This window comes from Mercenaria mercenaria, chromosome 1 (assembly GCF_021730395.1).
Source record: "Mercenaria mercenaria strain notata chromosome 1, MADL_Memer_1, whole genome shotgun sequence".
Lineage (NCBI taxonomy): Eukaryota > Metazoa > Mollusca > Bivalvia > Venerida > Veneridae > Mercenaria > Mercenaria mercenaria.
In genome coordinates, this window is record NC_069361.1 from 40,717,054 (window position 1) to 40,735,755 (window position 18,702).

Below are 18,702 nucleotides of genomic sequence, written 5' to 3' on the forward strand. Positions count from 1 at the left end.
CTATCGAAGGTCAATGTGACATGTTAATTGCTAAGTTCCAAATGGTTAATGCTAGATACGAAATATTCAGTACTAATCTATGAATACCAGTTTGCAAATTATTTAGAGTTAAAGAGCTGAGTCTCTTACACTACTGAGTTATGTAACTTTGACTATTTCTAAAATAGAAAAAGTGGAAACTCCACAGGTCGCTCAACACAACAAAAACGAAAATAACCATATAAATGTTTTACCAGTATGGTCCGATGCAAATCATGATATTCTATCATGCAAACATGGTATCAAATCTTTTCAAAGATAAAATTTGTTGTTTCTTTTTAAAGAGACTAAGTTATGAAGCGGAGGCAACGTACTCTTTGTATGTTGTAGACTTTACTAAATTTGAAAATTGTCATTGGGCAATTGATGTTGATGCAAGCATACATAAATTAGCATTTAGTATTAAACGATACGCTTTAAGCAATAATAATGCTAGATAAAATACTGTTCAACGCTACTGCTATATTTAAATGTTTCATTAATCGCTACAAGATTGGAGACCAGTCCGTCATGCTTATTGACTTGTGCTTAATTCAAGATATTTATGATAAATGTCAAATACTCTATGCAAAATGCTGATGCTGGAAATGCTAATGCTAAAATCATATACTAGTATACTTAATCCAAATACGCAAATGCTAAATGCAAAATATTTGATGTTATTTGGAAAATGATAAACGTTAATTTTCAAATGATAAAACTTTATTTGTTAAGGATTTATATCTCTCAAACTATAGAATGTTACTTTCATTCATTTAAAAACATATAATGTTTACCAGTATCTGACACAATAGCTAGGTATACTGGTCGGTCCTGTACAACATAGGATCGTACAACATAAGACGGAAACTGTTTTTACCCATAAATGTTTTAAACTGATATAAGGTTATGTAAGAAAAGGATATGTCAATAACATTTAACTGATGTATTTCAGCATTTTGTAAAATAAGCACGTACCAGTAAGTATTTGGTAATACTTTTTCCGCATCTCCAAACAAACAATTAGAATTAATCATAAATTTGTTTGCAATTACTGATTGGTAGGCGATATGTATTGAAGGCCGGTACACCATGCTTATTGTCAAATGCTGAATGACAAATATTTAATGACAAATGCCACATACAAAATGCATTATGGCATATAAGTAATGTTAAATGCCAAATCATTAATGTCAACAAGCAAATGCTAATTGCCAAATGATAAACGCTAATCGTCATTTCTCTTTCACGCTATGACATGTAAATTAAACTAACGAATTTAATTTCTTTTTCAAAATATATAATATGTTGACAGTTAGAATCAATAACATGTTTTATCGGTTATGGGACAACAAGAGCTATCGGAGGACAGCAACGCTCGACTATTCAACAGCCATGTCAGTAGAATTAATAACACACTCGATAATTTGAAACCCTTCCCCCTCAAAACTAGCTTACAAGCTAAAAGGACATACCGTTGAATTTACGTCGGAGTTATGGAAAAAGGCTCAGAGAGGGAAAAGCAGACCATCCACTGTACTTATAGCTCACACTGGAGCTTTAATTGACCTGGACAAAACATTCCAGGCACCACTGACAATCAAGTGATACCAATACCATTTTTTTTGTAAAGAGGACCATGCAGGCCCTGTATCGCTCACCGGGCCTAGCTATGACTTGACCTAGTGAACTAGTTTTTGACCTCAGGTAAACCAATTTCCGACTTGACCTAGGGTGTTAACACTCCAATTTTTGATAAGCATAATGACTGAGTTAGGGTGATCACATTAGCTCATATTGAGCACTTTGTGCTCAGATGAGCTAAAAGTCAGACAAACTGAGAAGTAACTAGATGGCAACTCTCTACAAACAAGACTGTAACAATCACACATGTGCAAATTAATTTGCATTCTGACAGGGTAAGAGCATGGACTATGGAGACATATTAGCCTTCTTGCGTTTTTTTATTTGTCTTGATTATAATTTTGAAATTACTCACTCTTTGGTACCATTCTCGGTACACGATGGTAAAATTCAACAACAACACGTGAATATTTATCTTTTATCAACGTTTCGGCCCTTACGCCTTCATCAGGATAAATACATAATAAAACAACGGACGTGACATCATGAAGTAAACGTTACGTTGAATGGCGGAAAAACGTATACTGTTTTTTTTTTTTTTTTTTGTTTTTTGTACCATTCTCGGTAAAATAAATACTAATTTTGCTTAAACATTACAAAGGACTACACCAAAACTTAATTCATTTATTTGAATAAGCTGTCCACTTGTTTAAGTTTTATCTATGTGCACATTTTTATGATGACAGATCACATAATTTGTTTTATCCATTCATGCTGATCTGTGAATAAAAACTTTTAATAAGAGTGCTGGATGCTTTTCGATAGAATTTCAGGCTTGAAATAAATATTATCAAAATCAAAATAAAGAAAAAGTGACTTGCTATTATAATGTACCATTTTTTAAAACAAAAAACAAATAAAAACAAATCTTTCTCTTAAAAATTGTATTGAAAAAAATAATAAATATAAGTATGTTAATCATTAGACAACCTTTGCGACAATTATCGGAAACAAGCAAATTCGATGAATTGTTATCCCCCGCCGAATGGGTTTGTGGTGAAGAATGGCAAAGAAGTATATCCGGCAAAAAGTTAAGAACGGTACTAAGAAGAGAATAATTTCATTAGTCAGGATCAATTTAACAGAAAACAAATGTTTTAAGTGTACATAATAAATGCATGTTACGTTTTGATCATGACTAATGACATTATATTGAATGGAATATGTTTTCTGTTATAAGCTTAGCTTTTAGAATTATATGGAGTTATTTGAAATGTGAGCTTGAAGGGTAACTAGATCGAAATATTGTATTTGAGTAGATTGGCACTAAGTGTCTCTGTTTAACATGTACAACTTAAAAGAACACATGTCCTTTAAAGAGAGCACAGTCAGAGGCGAAGGTGGATCAGTGTGGTTACAACTTCACATACTGATAAATTGATAATAATTCATGGAAGGTTTAAAATATTTAAACAAAAGGGAATGGGGGATGGATGGGGGATGACCGGGTGAGAGTACAAAACTTCACATGTTGATAATCAATGTTGCTGGAAAATAAAAGAAATGAAGACAAACATATTGTTGCGTGGGGGATGGGGTGGGGGAGGAATGGATGGATGCTGCATGATGGGGATGATTGATTGGGTGGAGGAGCAAGGTAGGAGAAGGGTACAACTTTGCAAGTTAATAAATATTCACGGAACGTTTGAAAAAAAAAAGATTTAGTTTTGGGGGATTAGGGGTGTTGGGAGGGGAGGGGTGTGACCAAGGCGGTGGGGGTGACCGGGAGTGGGTACACGACTTCACATGTTTAAGATAAATATTCATGGAAAAAGATGAAATAAGTTTGGTGAAATTCTACCCATTGGTCAGTTTGTTATGTACAAATATGTGTATTTTTAAACAATTAATAGGCAATAAATCTGAAGTTACTAAAGAGATCCTGACGAAATTGTGTGTGCAGTACCACATTATGGTGATCTAAATTCAAATTAAGTTTCATAGTTCTACGTCAAATATATCGCAAGTTATGATTTAGAAATTGCCACATTTATAGTACCCTGTTTAGTTAACACTAGAAACTTCTAAGGGCCATAACACTTGTGTTTCTTGGGCAACCTGACTGAAACTAGACTGTCCGCATAACCCCACAGTGGTGAACATGTATATGACGTTTTATTTAGATATATTTCCAACCACTTCATAGATATGACTCCGGACGGACGGACGGACATCGGGGGTATAACATAATACGTCCCTTCGGGCGTATAAAAATGACAAAGAAGAAATAAGTTCATAAGAGCACTTTTATTAAAGATACTCATTCACACATTAAGTAAAACGCTCAAAACTCTCAAACGTTCATATTTTATTATGCGAGTGTTAACCTAACGAAAATAAAACTTCATTAAACAAATAACAAAATCGGACTGACCAATTTTCTATAATTATAACACACTGTTATATATTATTGTATAATTTAATCTTAAGTTTATTCTTTAACATCTAAATACTAGACTCATTTATCTCTTACCTCTCCACGCACTACATGTATGAATTTTTGCACTCCTACCAGTTTAATCGTTGAGTTTAACCTGTATCGATACTCGAAGCCAGGATCATAATTCAGGAATGACAGGTTGACGGGCGCAGAGATACAAAGAGAGATAAAAGAGGCTCAAAATTGGTAGCACGCGATGATGGCGCTTTAACGTCATATCTGCGTTTGAATCGACATGAAAGGAACACTGCAACACAAATAACCTACTAAGATAAAATACTTTGATTTTAATTAACCATGGTTTAAAAAATTAGTATTATGAAATATGCTATAATGTAATAAAAGATAATTCCTTGAATAGACTTCGGAGTGAATGAATTTTTCACATATTTTGGAAATTAAAGATAATGAATTAAAGAGTCAAAATTGTTATTATTCGCAGCTTTAAATGATAATGTTCATTAAATAAATCTTAAGGCCGATAAAAATGAATGTTTTGTTTCTCATGTCCCGCCGCATACGACTATAATAGATCTTTTAACATTTTTATGACTGAATGTGGTGCACTGTGCCAGTCTTTATCCTATGTCCAATATCATATGATAAACTAACATCATTCCTCTGTGAAAATCTCAAAATAGACTGGACTTTGTCTCTATGGAATTGAATCGACAAAAAGGTGGACAATGTAGAATATTATTATTTATTTATTATCAGTCTAGTGGCTAATCTTACGTAGTGACAATGTGAGCTTTTGTGATTATGTTTTGTCTGTCATCAATTTCGTCTGGTGTCCATTCTTCAACAATTTCATGGTTAATAATTATATAGTAATTTCCTCAGAATATATTGAGTGCCAAATGCAGCATCCAGAACAAGTACTGTTCTTATAATTTATTATCTACATAAGATGCAATGTCTTTAAGTATGTTGAAATGGTTGTACATCACTGGATAAAGAGGGCAATGTCGTTAATAAAACAAATCCGCACTGCCACATAAATTTTGCAAAAAGTGCTCTGAGAACCTAAACATTATTTTTTGCCTAGCTAATAACAATATAAATAAAACTATAAAACTATACAAATATTCTTATAGCATAGTGGTGTTACATTAGGTATTTGTAAACATTTCGTGATTATCTCAGTTAATTATATAGCAGTTTCAGGGTTAGGTCACTTCTTCCCTCCATGAGAAGTGTATCTTGTCAGATCGACAGTTTTATTTTGTATAGGGTCACCGAGATCTAGCGGTTTCAGAACAATACTTAAGATTAATAGATACTGTACATACATCATATTGACGCATTTTAATCGACCAATGACCCAGTGGGGATCTCCAGCTGATGGCACTCTTATATATTAAGCAGATTGACTGGCATTTAAGCCTTGGTATTTTGTTATGTAATACAAATGTCAAGATATCATTCAAGATCTATATAATGAAGTAACTTGCCACCGCGATGGTTTAGATAAACTGTGCGTGTTTATCCGCCGTTTATTTATGAAAACTAGTACCTTGTATCAGATAAAGAAATTAAATTTATCTTAAGATCATTATTGTTGTGTATGGTAAATATGGAAAAAAAACTGGAATGAATTGCAAGCTTGCTTTATCTTGTAAAAATCATTTATATTCCAATTTAGAAACACGAACACCTAGTAAGTAATTGCCATAAAATCATGTTTCAAATGTATCAGAATATTATTAAGAATTTCTAAGTACTCAAAAGCGTGCTGTTTATTCAATGCATTCGCATCAGTAAGATGCTAGATAAATGAAACAAAATCATATTGCAGTCTGCCTTTTTTTCTAACAAATACTCTACAGATTTGTAGTGAAAATACCTTGGTTAAATTAGTACTGCACAAGTCAAATCCAATCCCCCAAAAATCCATTCGGAACAAATGTTTAAATAGATAGATCATATATCCCAATGTGACATTTATATATCCCCTCAATACACCACAAATGTCTTAAATATAGTACTAATCTCAGTTTTCGATGGGAACCGTAGTAAGAATATAAAATTGGAACGTAATTTATTTAGCTAAATTTGTAACAATAATGACAAGACTGTTTAAAGAAACATATTTAGCTATTTAAGTGTATGATTTCATAAACCATCCTTATTCGTATATCTACAAGATGATTTACATCACTTAAGTCTTTAAAGGTATTAATTTTACGAACTGTCATAATATACGCCCGCCACACAAATATTGCTTAAGACATTTAAAATCCTCTACTAGCGGCCAATTTCCTTAATTTCGACTAATTCAAGGGCTATAACTCCAAAGCACCATAGATTATCCTCCTGGACACACAAAACTAAATATCTTTATCCTGGACATCGAACTTGGCCATGATAATATGCCAATAAACATTCAGACATTGGATAAGAACTGTTAGAAGTTAGAGAGCAGACACAGACAGTTTTCAGAATTTAAGTTATTCAAGGGCCTCTTTCTAGAACATCTTAAAACTTGGCTGCGATCGTAGATGATCACATAATACATCCCGTACAAAAATGTACTAAACTGGACAAACTCTTCATAAAAAATGTTGACACTAACATGAAGTATTACGTGACACCTTAATAAATTGCAGGTTCATAGTTTATGCTTTATGTCTGGGTCGTATTCACCACACGTTTAATGTGTTAATAAGTCTGGTTTAAGAATCGAACTGTGTAAGTCAATTTCTGATGTCCTGCAATAAATTATCTATTGATTGTACTGTCGGTACTACGGTAAATAGCTTTGACTTTTGACCAGCAAGTCATTCAATAAATGTATACCATTTCCCAAATATTTCGAATAAATGCATATTAGATCATGAAAGTGAAGAAGTGTTTGAAATTTCAATTCATTCCCACTAGTGGGTACTGAGATACAAGCGTACATACAAAAACTTAATCAGACATTTCTAATTCGAAAAAGGGGCATACTTGTGTATGAACGAGTTATTAATCTTGTATAATGTTAGTCAGTTTATCACTGTGAATAAGGGTATGAAGTTTCAATCCATTCCTACTAATGGTAACTTAAAAACAAGCTAAAATACAAATTCAAACTTAACCAAATTGGGACGCCGACGTGTACGCCAACGCCGACGCCCAATAGCTCTACCTTAAATTTGAAAATTCGAACTACTAAAATGTTTAGATTTTTTGTAACAGAGACAAAGTTATGTAACAAAAGTCAATGACTTTTAAAGCAAGCTTTCATAGACTGTTCAACTCTTTATTTAGATAAGCGCTTACAGATAAACTCTTGGTATGTATTGTTTCCCATTTCGCAACATAAAATAAGCATTTATCATTAGATATTAGACATTTGGCAATAATCATTTTGCACTAACTAAGTGACTTTTAGCATTTGAAAATAAGCACGGTGCACCGACCTTCCATAGATATTTTATATCAAACATTTGTCTTTACGTTTATTTATATATTTCTGATTTATCATTTGACAGTTAGCATGTCACGCCATACTTTGCCTTCATTTATGATAGCTTTAGTCTCCACTATACCTTATGTTTAAAAATCTAATTGTTGTACCTGTGTAAATGAACATTTGTAAACATACCTATAGAGATAGGCCCTAAAATTTTGAGCAACAGGAATACATTAAAAATTTTAATACAGTCTAGAAAATTGATTTCTAAGTCTATAAAATAACCAACAATGGTTTTACAAAATGTGAAATTCATGATAGTTTTTTTATGTATCAATAACATAAGTTTTAATAATTAGTATAAAATTTTGATCCACAAAGAAAGACAACTCGCGCCATAGGTCACTACTTACAAGCAGATAACAGTTGACTGGAAAACGAACAAGGTTTACGACACAGTAACATACCATTTTGGACAACAAAACATTTAGGAATTATTTTATATTTGTTTTATTTAATCTTTAAAACCTGCATGATATGCTTTTGTCAGCTTATCTGTGGCGCAAAGTTAACTTTAAACAAGCCGATCATGAAATGAAATATCAGTAAGTATTTATAGTGTAGATAATTCAGTTTTGCATGTATCAAAATGTCACAATAGAAGCACACTTGTAATACGGAACAAGTAGATTAGTAAAGGTGTATATTTTCAGCCAATTTCAACACCAATATTTTGACTTTACTTGTGAATTAATCGTTACGTAATTTTCAAGATACCCTAATTGGCACACATATAATATTTTATGCAAGTATTTAATTTCCTTAGATCTTTACATTTTGGCCATAAAATTGGCATTATGAAAGATATCTTTAAAATTCAAAAACAATTTTATTTAAACCCTTGGAGATATTAAGAATTATATACAGTTGCAAATTAAAGCCACAATCAACGAAAACTCGCCGTGTTATAAGATATAAGATGGACGAAACAGTAGCAGTCTTCTACTGTTTAAAAGTGTATTATACTTCTCATATTTGACTAAACCGTATTGGCCTGCTAGCCCAGAGGAACGTTTTAAATTAAGGTAAAGATGGCGTATGAGCGGAAATATCAGAAAAAAAGTTGCATCCTTGATAACATGTGTAATTAATAGCTAAAGCTGATCTTCACCCGATGTACAATTATTAACAAGGTCAAATGCACACTTTTTACGCAATCACATTTCAGCCTAAACCTAAATAATTGTGAAGTTGCCGTTTTTACGGCGATTAATTTTGTTTCGGAGCGTCCATTTGATTCAAAAAGTAATTATTTTTCATTAAATATAACAGGCCCGCTGAAAGCTAGACAGTGATATAATTTTCTGATGAACTGCGACTTTCCTTCGAAGAAATGCATACTTTATACAAAAAATATACCAAAATCTTTCTATTATTATTAATTATTGTTTTCGAGCGGAATGACTAAGTAGTGTGTAAAACCTTTCCCATAGAATTTTATTAAAACAAGCAACACTAAAACTATCATATAAATTTACTTTACTGTATAATGAGCGAAAGAATACGGGGTTTCCGATTTCGTTTTTGCTGTATTGTCTTTAATGTTCCCCTACACCTCTTTTCACACGGAAATTTTTATTGTATCACAATTTCAGAAATAACTGTTTGTATTTTAGGGAAAAAAAGTTAATCATAAAAAAGTTTACAACAACATCAATTTCATTTTAGGCGTATTCTAATTTTGTAAGCAATTTTCCTATTTATTTTCTGTTTCTATTGTCACACTTGTACAACTGAATGCATATTACACACACAAAAACGAAATGAAAAATAGAAAGATATTTCTTATTAAACGTTTACTGCTCGTTCTCGCCTCCATAGATTTTTTTTAAAATGTTCCTGAAATGTTTTCGAATAGAATAAGATTATAAAATTCCTTGACTACCGGGTTTATTTTCACGCTACGGTGCTATGAATATTGGGATGTTCACATTGACTGTACGGTTTATTTGCTGCCTTTCTTTAACGGTATTTTGCGTGATCAAATAATGTTTCGTATTTAGTTAAAGCCAATTTTAACTGTTTCATAAATAGTTAAATACAATTTCCGCCGGAATCCGGAGATGTTAATTCGATCCAAACTAGCTATAGCGCTCAATGAATTGGGAAAGTAGGTTAGAAAATATATGGACAGATTTTGAAGTAGAGCGCCGTGACATAATTGGAATGTTGGTGAAAACGCGTAAAGCAAACACAATGGTTATCAAATGCATATATTAAGTGGAATATATATTTTTAACGTAAAAGTCAAAATTAGTCAAGAATAAATATTGTTTTGCATTTTTTCGGCTGTTTTCGTCAACATTTTAATTTTTACAAGCATAAACTCTTTTTTCCATAGTAACTTACCACTGTCCCATTGAAACATATTAGTCACGAATAGAGTGACTGCATCGGGCAAAACATCGACGGGCGTACGCACCAACCGGTCTGTCATTTGGTCCGACGGAGGGGTGGAGGTATTTCTGACCGGGTGAATTAGACAATAGACTAAGGGTCAGTTGTATACGAAGTTTTAAAATAGGAATCATTTTAAAATCTGAATTATACATATTTGTTAACAGTGGTTTAATATGATCATTTAAGAGGCTGAATATTAACGTTAAAAAACGGCTGAATATGCCGGTGTTGAAATAACTTGTATTCCGATCCGTATTTGTTTTATCTGTCTATCAAAAGATATGCTTGTATTATTTTATGTATGAAACAAAGAGCAATCAAATATGATTAAGATGAACAAATGACGTTAGCAGTTAATCGTAGAAAACACGAAAGTTCATTGTACCTATCTTCCCGTTTAATCATTTATTCGAACGTTTACTGATATTTTTATTTCCTTTTTATTTCTATGATGTCGTTTAAAAAGAACTTCTGAGCGCTCATGCTTAGAGGGGCCCGGGTTCTAAATTGTTGCTTAAAAGTTAAGAAACTACACCGATCTTTCGTTTTTAACTTCAGTTCATTCATATCATCTGGTTTTGTTTCAAACTGAAGTTTAAAATGAAAGCGGAGAGCAATTTAGCGGTTATATCCAGGTATAACAGTCACGCTTTTCAAATTCAAATAAATAAATAAATAAAGAAATGAAAATAGACATACACATTAATAAAAAACAGTGGATCTGAGTGTTAAATATGAATAAGGCCAAATGCTTATATTTTAGCCATGTTTTACTCTAATCATCAATAAATATTAATATTCATTCTAGTTTGATGAAATGAATATATTAATTGAAAATATTTTTAAATAAGGCAGTAGCAATATCCACTCCTATGAAATACTAGTAAATATATCATTGTTTAAATATGACGAAAGACTGGGTTGGGTACGAAATAAAAATTTTAGCAAACAAGATGTTTACCTTTAACGCTCAGAACGCAAAGACATGGCGTCGCCAAGCGTTGTGAAGTTGGCAAAATAAACGACATACGACATTCGAAAATTTTGAATGTCGTCCATTGCTCGACATACGACATACGACATTCAAAACATTTGAATGTCGTCAAGGGTGCGACGTACGACATACGACATTCGAAAATTTTGAAAGTCGTCCAGTGCGCGACATACGCCATACGACATTCGAAAAAAAATGAATGTCGTGCAAAAAACGACATTGGGCATACGACATTCGAGCTTTGACAAAAAAAATTGAATGTCGTTCATTGTGCGACATACGACATTCGAAAAAAAGTTGAATGTCGTGCAGAAAACGACATTGGACATACGACATTCCAATTTTGACAAAAAAATAGAATGTCGTTCAATGTGCGACATACGACATACGACATTCGAAAAAAAGTGAAAGTCGTGCATAAAACGACATTGGACATACGACATTCGAACTTTGACAAAAAAATTTGAATGTCGTTCAGTGCACGACATACGACATTCGAAAAAATTTGAATTTCGTGCAAAAAAGACATTGGACATACGACATTCGAACTTTGACAAAAAAAAAATTGAATATCGTTCAGTGCGCAACATACGACATTCGAACTTTGACAAAAAAAACTGAATGTCGTTCAGTGTGCGACAAACGACATTCTTAAAAATTTGAATGTCGTGCAGAAAATGACATTGGACATACGACATTTGACAAAAAATTTGAATGTCGTTCGGTGCACAATACGATATACGACATTCAAAAAAATTGAATATCGTGCAAAAAAGGACATTGGACATACGACATTCGAACTTTGACAAAAAAATTGAATGTCGTTCAGTGTGCGACATACCACATACGACTTTCGAAAAAAGTTGAATGTCGTGCAAAAAACGACATTGGACTTACGACATTAGATCTTTGACAAAAAAAAATTGAATGTCGTACAGTGTGCGACAAACGACATTCAAAAAATTTTGAATGTTGTCCATTGCGCGACAAACGACATACGACATTCGAACTTAGACAAAAGAAATTGAATGTCGTTCAGTGTACGACAAACAACATACGACATTCGAAAAAGTTAAATGCCGTGCAAAAAACGAGATTGGACATACGACATTCGAACTTTGACAAAAAAATTTGAATGTCGCTCAGTGTGCGCCATTCGACATACGACTTTCGGAAATTTGGAATGTCGTCCAGTGCGTGACATACGACATGCATATTTTTTCTTATTTTACGGGTAATAGTTATAGCCAAAAATGGCAAAGTTAAGCAAATGTTCCCGGCGGCGTGCCCGTCGGGGAAGCAAATTGTTTTTATATTCGATTAGACAATATTTGTAACTACTTATTGAAAGAAATTTTAGTTTCATATCTTTCTTTTAACGCTTTTTATGGCCATCAAATGGTTCTTAGAGAAGGTTCTAGAGTTTGCGTAGCTTGTAAGACAAAATTAAAAACAAGAGATATGTAAGTTGTAAATGGGCTTTTATTTATGCCGTTATCAAAAACATGAAATATAAAATATCAAAATACATTTAGTTTGTTGACTAGAATTGTTAAAACATAGATCATATAAATTTTGTTTTATCTGGGAAATAAAGAAAATATCTTTGAATGGTTTTAAAATTTGGACAGTTTCTGATGTTTCGACTATGTATGTATATATGGAAAATTTACCACAGGCTCTGAAGGCCATGTTTTGTACGAATCGGACTAATTTACAGTTCTTGGTTCATGGTAGTCTAACGAACCATGTTTGTGTAAAATTATTTAAAACATCTGTCCATCAGACGAGGAGATCCTTCAAGTTACCATTATGTACATACAGGAAAAGGTGATTGCGCCCTCTAGCGGCCATGTTTTGGCGAATCTAAGGAACTTAACAACACCGATAGAGGGTCAAAATTAGCAAACATTTTATTTGAAGATTTGTTTTTGTCTTGCGGCCATGTCTTTTTGCCAATCGGATAACTTAAATACACTTGATGGAAATTCCCCCATGAAACATGTCTGTGTAATACTTTTGAATTAAACATAGTTTCTTGAAAACATCATTTCAAGTAAAATATAGTTTAATAAAATGTAATCATTGAAAAACCGCTCCATTATTTAGAACACTTTCAATAAAATCATATCCAGAAATAGATATTTTTATACGCACAACCGAGATAATATTTCACAATCTTCACTCTAATTTCCGACACTGTTGAAATGTTGATAAATTGATCAAATAAGCCCACGTTCTGTGTAACTTTACTTTTATTATTCATGATGTTGTTGGATATTGAATTTGAAATAAGTCAGGTTATTAAATAATTGAATATTTTACATTTCAGTAAACGGCTCGAATTTAAAACCTGTAATGAGTTATTTGTCCAGAAGTAATGTTTCATTTTGACAGATTCATATGCAGTGAACACAATACGCCAGTTTGCAGGATATCAAATTGCATAAACAACAAGTACTTGCGTATTCCGACGGGTCGGTATTACAGTAGGATTTTTTTCTTTACAAACAACGCAATAGATCGAATCATTAAAATCACATGAAGGCTTTGTTTTACTTTGCTATCTGCGCAATTACATTGGCAAACTGAGAACCATTAGACGCAACATAGACATTGTACACGCGTAGAGACTGTTTGTAAATAAAAGTTATTTTCATTTTGGTTGGCAGGTCAATGTTATATCAGTACATGTATTTAGTCTGAGTTATATTGAACGTCATGCTGACGTCATGCTAATAAACGGCCGCTGACTAACTTTTACAAATGGCTACTCTTACGTACAAATCTGGTTCAAAGTATCTGGTATACTTAATACTACGGAATGCAAACTACCTGTACGAAATTTTAAAGCTGCAAAAGTCATGTATTTTTTTATTAGAATTACAGTCATGATTATTTTAAATTTACACCTGTAGATTTTATATAAATAAAATTATTTTATAGCTGTAGATTTCAATTAAATCTGTAAAACGACTGCAAAACAGTACGATTTATGCAGATGAGATAAGCTTTAAAAAATTCACAGCTGTAAAAATGAAAAAGTTAGAGCTGTAAATACGCTAAACGTTACAGCTGTGGAAATATAGGTATTGAAAAAGGGGACGAAAACATAGGTATAAAAAGTTTTAGGATGAATTGTAATTCTCAGAAAGGGTAGCAATTACTACAAAAATGGTATCATAAATGATCTGATAAGTAAAGAACAATATGTAATATGCTTACAGTATAGCAACTGCAAAATAAAACAGTAGGATACAAAGAAGAAACTATGCATGAGATCTTGTTTATAATACTTTTTGTCATGAAAACATATGACGATATCTAATATTTTTCTTTTAAATAAATCAGCTTCAAATATAGTGTACATAGTTAATATATGTTCTATGGCTGTGTTTGGGGTGCCCTGTGCTTCCAGGAAATAATAGTACATGTATATTCTAAACCACTAATGTAGAGACGGTTGTTCAAAATCTAGAACAAACATTATAGCACTTCAGAACTCTTTCCTAAAGATGGAGTGCATTTGCTACAGCTCTTTCTTCTCTTCAATTTCCATGCATCTTTGTACTCGATATTTTAACTTACAGTGTTTGCCATTTCTAACATACAAAATCATGACTGATGATAATTACAGAATTTGTGAAGTATTGCATAAATTTAAACTATATATTTATCATTGCAAAGCAGTGAGAATCTGGAATGATATAAACAAGTTTGAAAGCGTCAGATTTCATCGTTTTGCCGCTGATAGTTTTCATAATATTGAATGTCATACATAAAACTACAAAAGCGCAACGCTGAAATTGATGTTATATTCAAAAAGAACAATGAATATATAAATTATTCAATATATTTTATTCAACGCTAGAATCTGTGGGTTGGTAATATATGATTTGTCTGATGGTTAATATTCACATATATAATGTATCAGGACAATTCCTACAAGACCCGTTTCGTAATTTTCCAGAGTGCCAGAATGTCACAATCTACGCCCGTCACAGCAAATTTCTTTACTCCAGCACCTGTATTTGCAAATGGAATTTTAATTTTGTGGTTGTTTAGTAATCATTGTTAGTCTTTTGTTTTTCTAAGTCCACAAAAAAACTCCTTACCAGGTAGAGATACCTTAAAATACACCTAAAATTTTAAAAAGTAACATCTATGTTGTACCACAGAAAAGTGGTCTTGTTTCTTCCCTACGGTCAATTAAAAAAATTACAATATAAGTTATTTATAGTAACAACTAAGGGAAGATAATCTTAAAAACAAAAAAAAAAAAAAAAAAAAATCCAAATTTTTTTTTTAAGTCCACACAAAAATCTTTGCCAGGTAGAGATTGGTCAAAATACACCTCATAATTGGATGTAGCATGCATGTTGTACTACAGAAAAGTGGTCTCGATTTTTCCCTATGACTAGTAATGAAAAAGTTACAATATAAGCTATTTATAGTAACAACAAAGGGAAGTAATTCTAAAGAAGGGAACTGCGCATGACACTCCGTCTCATGATGGTGTATAATTGTGCCAAGTTACATCAAAATCCCTCCATGCATGAAGAAGAAATGCTTCGGACAAAGTCATTCTTGTATCTGACCTTTGGCCTCTAAAGGTGACCTTGACCTTTAACCTAGGGACCTGGTTCTTGCGCATGACACTCCGCCTCGTGGTGGTGAACATTTGTGCAAAGTTATATCAAAATCCCTCTATGTATGAAAAAGAAATGCTCCGGACAAGGTTTTCATTCTTGTATCCTTTGACCTCAAAGTGTGACCTTGACCTTAGACCTAGGGACCTGATTCTTGCGCATGACACTCCGTCTCGTGGTGGTGAACATTTGTGCCAAGTTATATCAAAATCCCTCCATGCATGAAGAAGATATGCTCCGGACAAAGTCATTCTTGAATTTGACATTTGACCTCTAAGTGTGACCTTGACCTTAGACCTAGGGACCTGGCTTTTGCGCATGGCACTCTGTCTTATGATGGTGAACAACTGTGCCAAGTTTCATCAAAATCCCTTCATGCATGTAGAAGATATGCTCCGGACAAAGTCTGTGGACGCCGCCCACCCGCCAGGGGCGTTCCCATAATACGTCCCGTTTTTCAAACGGCCTTTTAAAACGGACTGAAAACTGTACGATATACTGCGATAAACGTAAAACAAAATTTTAACAGTAACTTGTACTGTCCAAATTAAAAGATGGACAAGTTCATTAGAAATTTAACAGGATTAAGGGTAAAGTAAACTGCATTATTTACTCAGAGAATACAGTTTGTAAAGCGACAAAGTTCCAATGATAATTTAATGTCTTCATATTTAACCAATATCTGCCTCACAAAGTCATATTAAATGATTGCTGAGTTTTATAAAGCTTTTATAAAATCTTTAGTGTCAGTTCCAGATCATAATCTTTACATCCCATAAAAATCTTTGTCAGTTTGTATCTGAAGCAACAGTAAATATACTTTCTCTATTTCTGTTGGAAAAGTATAAAATTTCTTTATCATTTGCAATTTTAAAGGCTTGGTTCCGTGTCTGTTTGAATCTCGTAGAAACAACAACATACATGTGTATGGCTATTTTCTATAAAATTCCTGTGGTTTCACATCTTTAGAGATCTCTGTGTAGAAGGGTCAAAATACCACCTTGCTGGTATTTACCCCTTTTTGTTGTTTTTTCCCCCACTTTGATCTCATTATTGTTTTAATGCGGGAGTCTCATTGTGTTAGAGATAAATCAAGAGTTGGCACAAATATTTCAAGAGGAAAAGCAGGTTTTTAAATCAGTGCATTATTTTATCATCTTCCACTGTTCCGTAAACCAACAGTTTAAGGCTAAACAATTATATACATATTAAAGCATCAGTGAGTGTGGCAGTTGTTTAGTCAGAGTGGTGGCATTGTGCCTCTCCATCCATTATATTATTCTATGGTTTACAGATTCTAAAAGTCTGAACCAGATATGATCGGAGTACAGTTTGATAGAAATAGGAAGTATTTTGTTGTAATAGAAATAGAAAAATAAAGAAAAGAACACATATCCCTCCTTCTTATGATTGGTAATGTGTACCAAATAAGATCGAGTACAACAATGGAGTCCCCAGTAAGGATCGAACTCATGGCCCCTGGTTTACGTCTGTTTAGATATTTTCATAATATAAAATAGTTCTGATGCCATGTGATAAAAAAAAACTTATTGTATGGTTTGCTCGTCAATAGACAAAACTATATTCTGACCTCGGACAATAATTTTAATCTACTGACCAGCATGTCATTCAGTAAGTGTATATTTATTTATAATTATTACATATCTATTACAGATCTATTTTTATATCTGTAGTGGAAGTCATTGTGACTTGAAACATAAACACCTTGCAGGCTTTTGCGCTTACAAAACAAGCGTACAATGTTAAGCATAAAAGTGCTTTTAACTCCTTAAGAGACCACATTACAGTATATATATATTATTTTTTGTAATGTCCCTTTACAGAAATTTTCGTTGTTGGTTTCTAAAGTTACAGGAAACGGTATCGAAGTTAATCTTCACTCTTAATTTATCAGTTGGACTTCAAAAAATGTCTTTACAATTGAGTCACTGCAGAAAACTGCATGTTAAGCAAATATACAGATAGCAGAAACGGCGTAGTTTGAAATATATATTTAATTATGCATCAGTGCATCATGTATAATTCAAAACATGCAAAAGCGTAAAATACGTTAGAGGATAGGTGCTTTTCAATTTATTGAGTGTTGTTTAATATTTGACAGAAATTCAAATGACAAAGGATTTCATCTAACCGTACCCATGAGAGATTACTGATATTTGATAGAAACCACATTCTGATTAATTGTAACTTAATTATTTATTATATTGATATGAAAATTGGAATAAAACAGATCCGTTTAAAAGCTTCCAAGATGAGCAATTGCTGAAGTAATAAATTATTTAATGCATTTCATTGTAGGAAAAGCAGCAGTCGGCAAGATTGAACGTTTTGGTTCAGTATTTTGTGTAGAATTTCCAGACGATCGCAATTGTAAATATCTTTTTACATAATAAAGTAGGCGATACTAGTAATCAATGCATTGACCGATGATAAAATTTATTGTCATTTTCCAAATGGATTTCAAATGATTCTAAGGTTTGAAACTGAGTACTCCATACATAGTTAAATAGTCTCTTTGTTAATCGGTTTTACGTCTGTAAATGAGAGCTCGTATAAAAAGTTCTGACACACAGAAACTACAGCGTCATTTGTCCACATTTAACTCTCCAATATACTTAACTCCGTCTCTAATATCAGCTACAGGACATATATTTTACCAAATCTTTATTCTGCCGTTCAGCTCGGAAGTTACACATGTGAATACCTAACGTTATACAGTTCAATTTGGAGAGCAGTCCAAAAGCTCAATCGCTTAATTTTGTTTGCAATTTTGCAAACAGTCTATTATGTATGTATTCTGAGACTGTATATAGCCTGTTGAAAGGAGAATATAGCCTAATGAAAAGAGAGAACGATATCTAAAAAACAGTTTTATGTGTGCTATCTTAAGACATGTTTGAACTTTTACTACATTTTAACAACCTTTGATTATATAATTGCAATTACTTTAAAACAGGACAAAGAACGGGATATGATAAGATATGATAAGATATGCAAAATGGCCCCCTAAATAATTAGAATATGAAAACTCCATAATTGAAATTTTAACTGTCTAAAACTAAAAAGAAGATCATAATCG

General features: G+C 32.7%; 1 protein-coding gene across 2 annotated transcripts in view; it reads left to right on the top strand.

The window, feature by feature from the left end:
- LOC128557563 (uncharacterized) overlaps positions 1-18,702 on the top strand; it is a 106,073-nt gene that overhangs the window by 401 nt on the left and 86,970 nt on the right. The window lies entirely within an intron of this gene.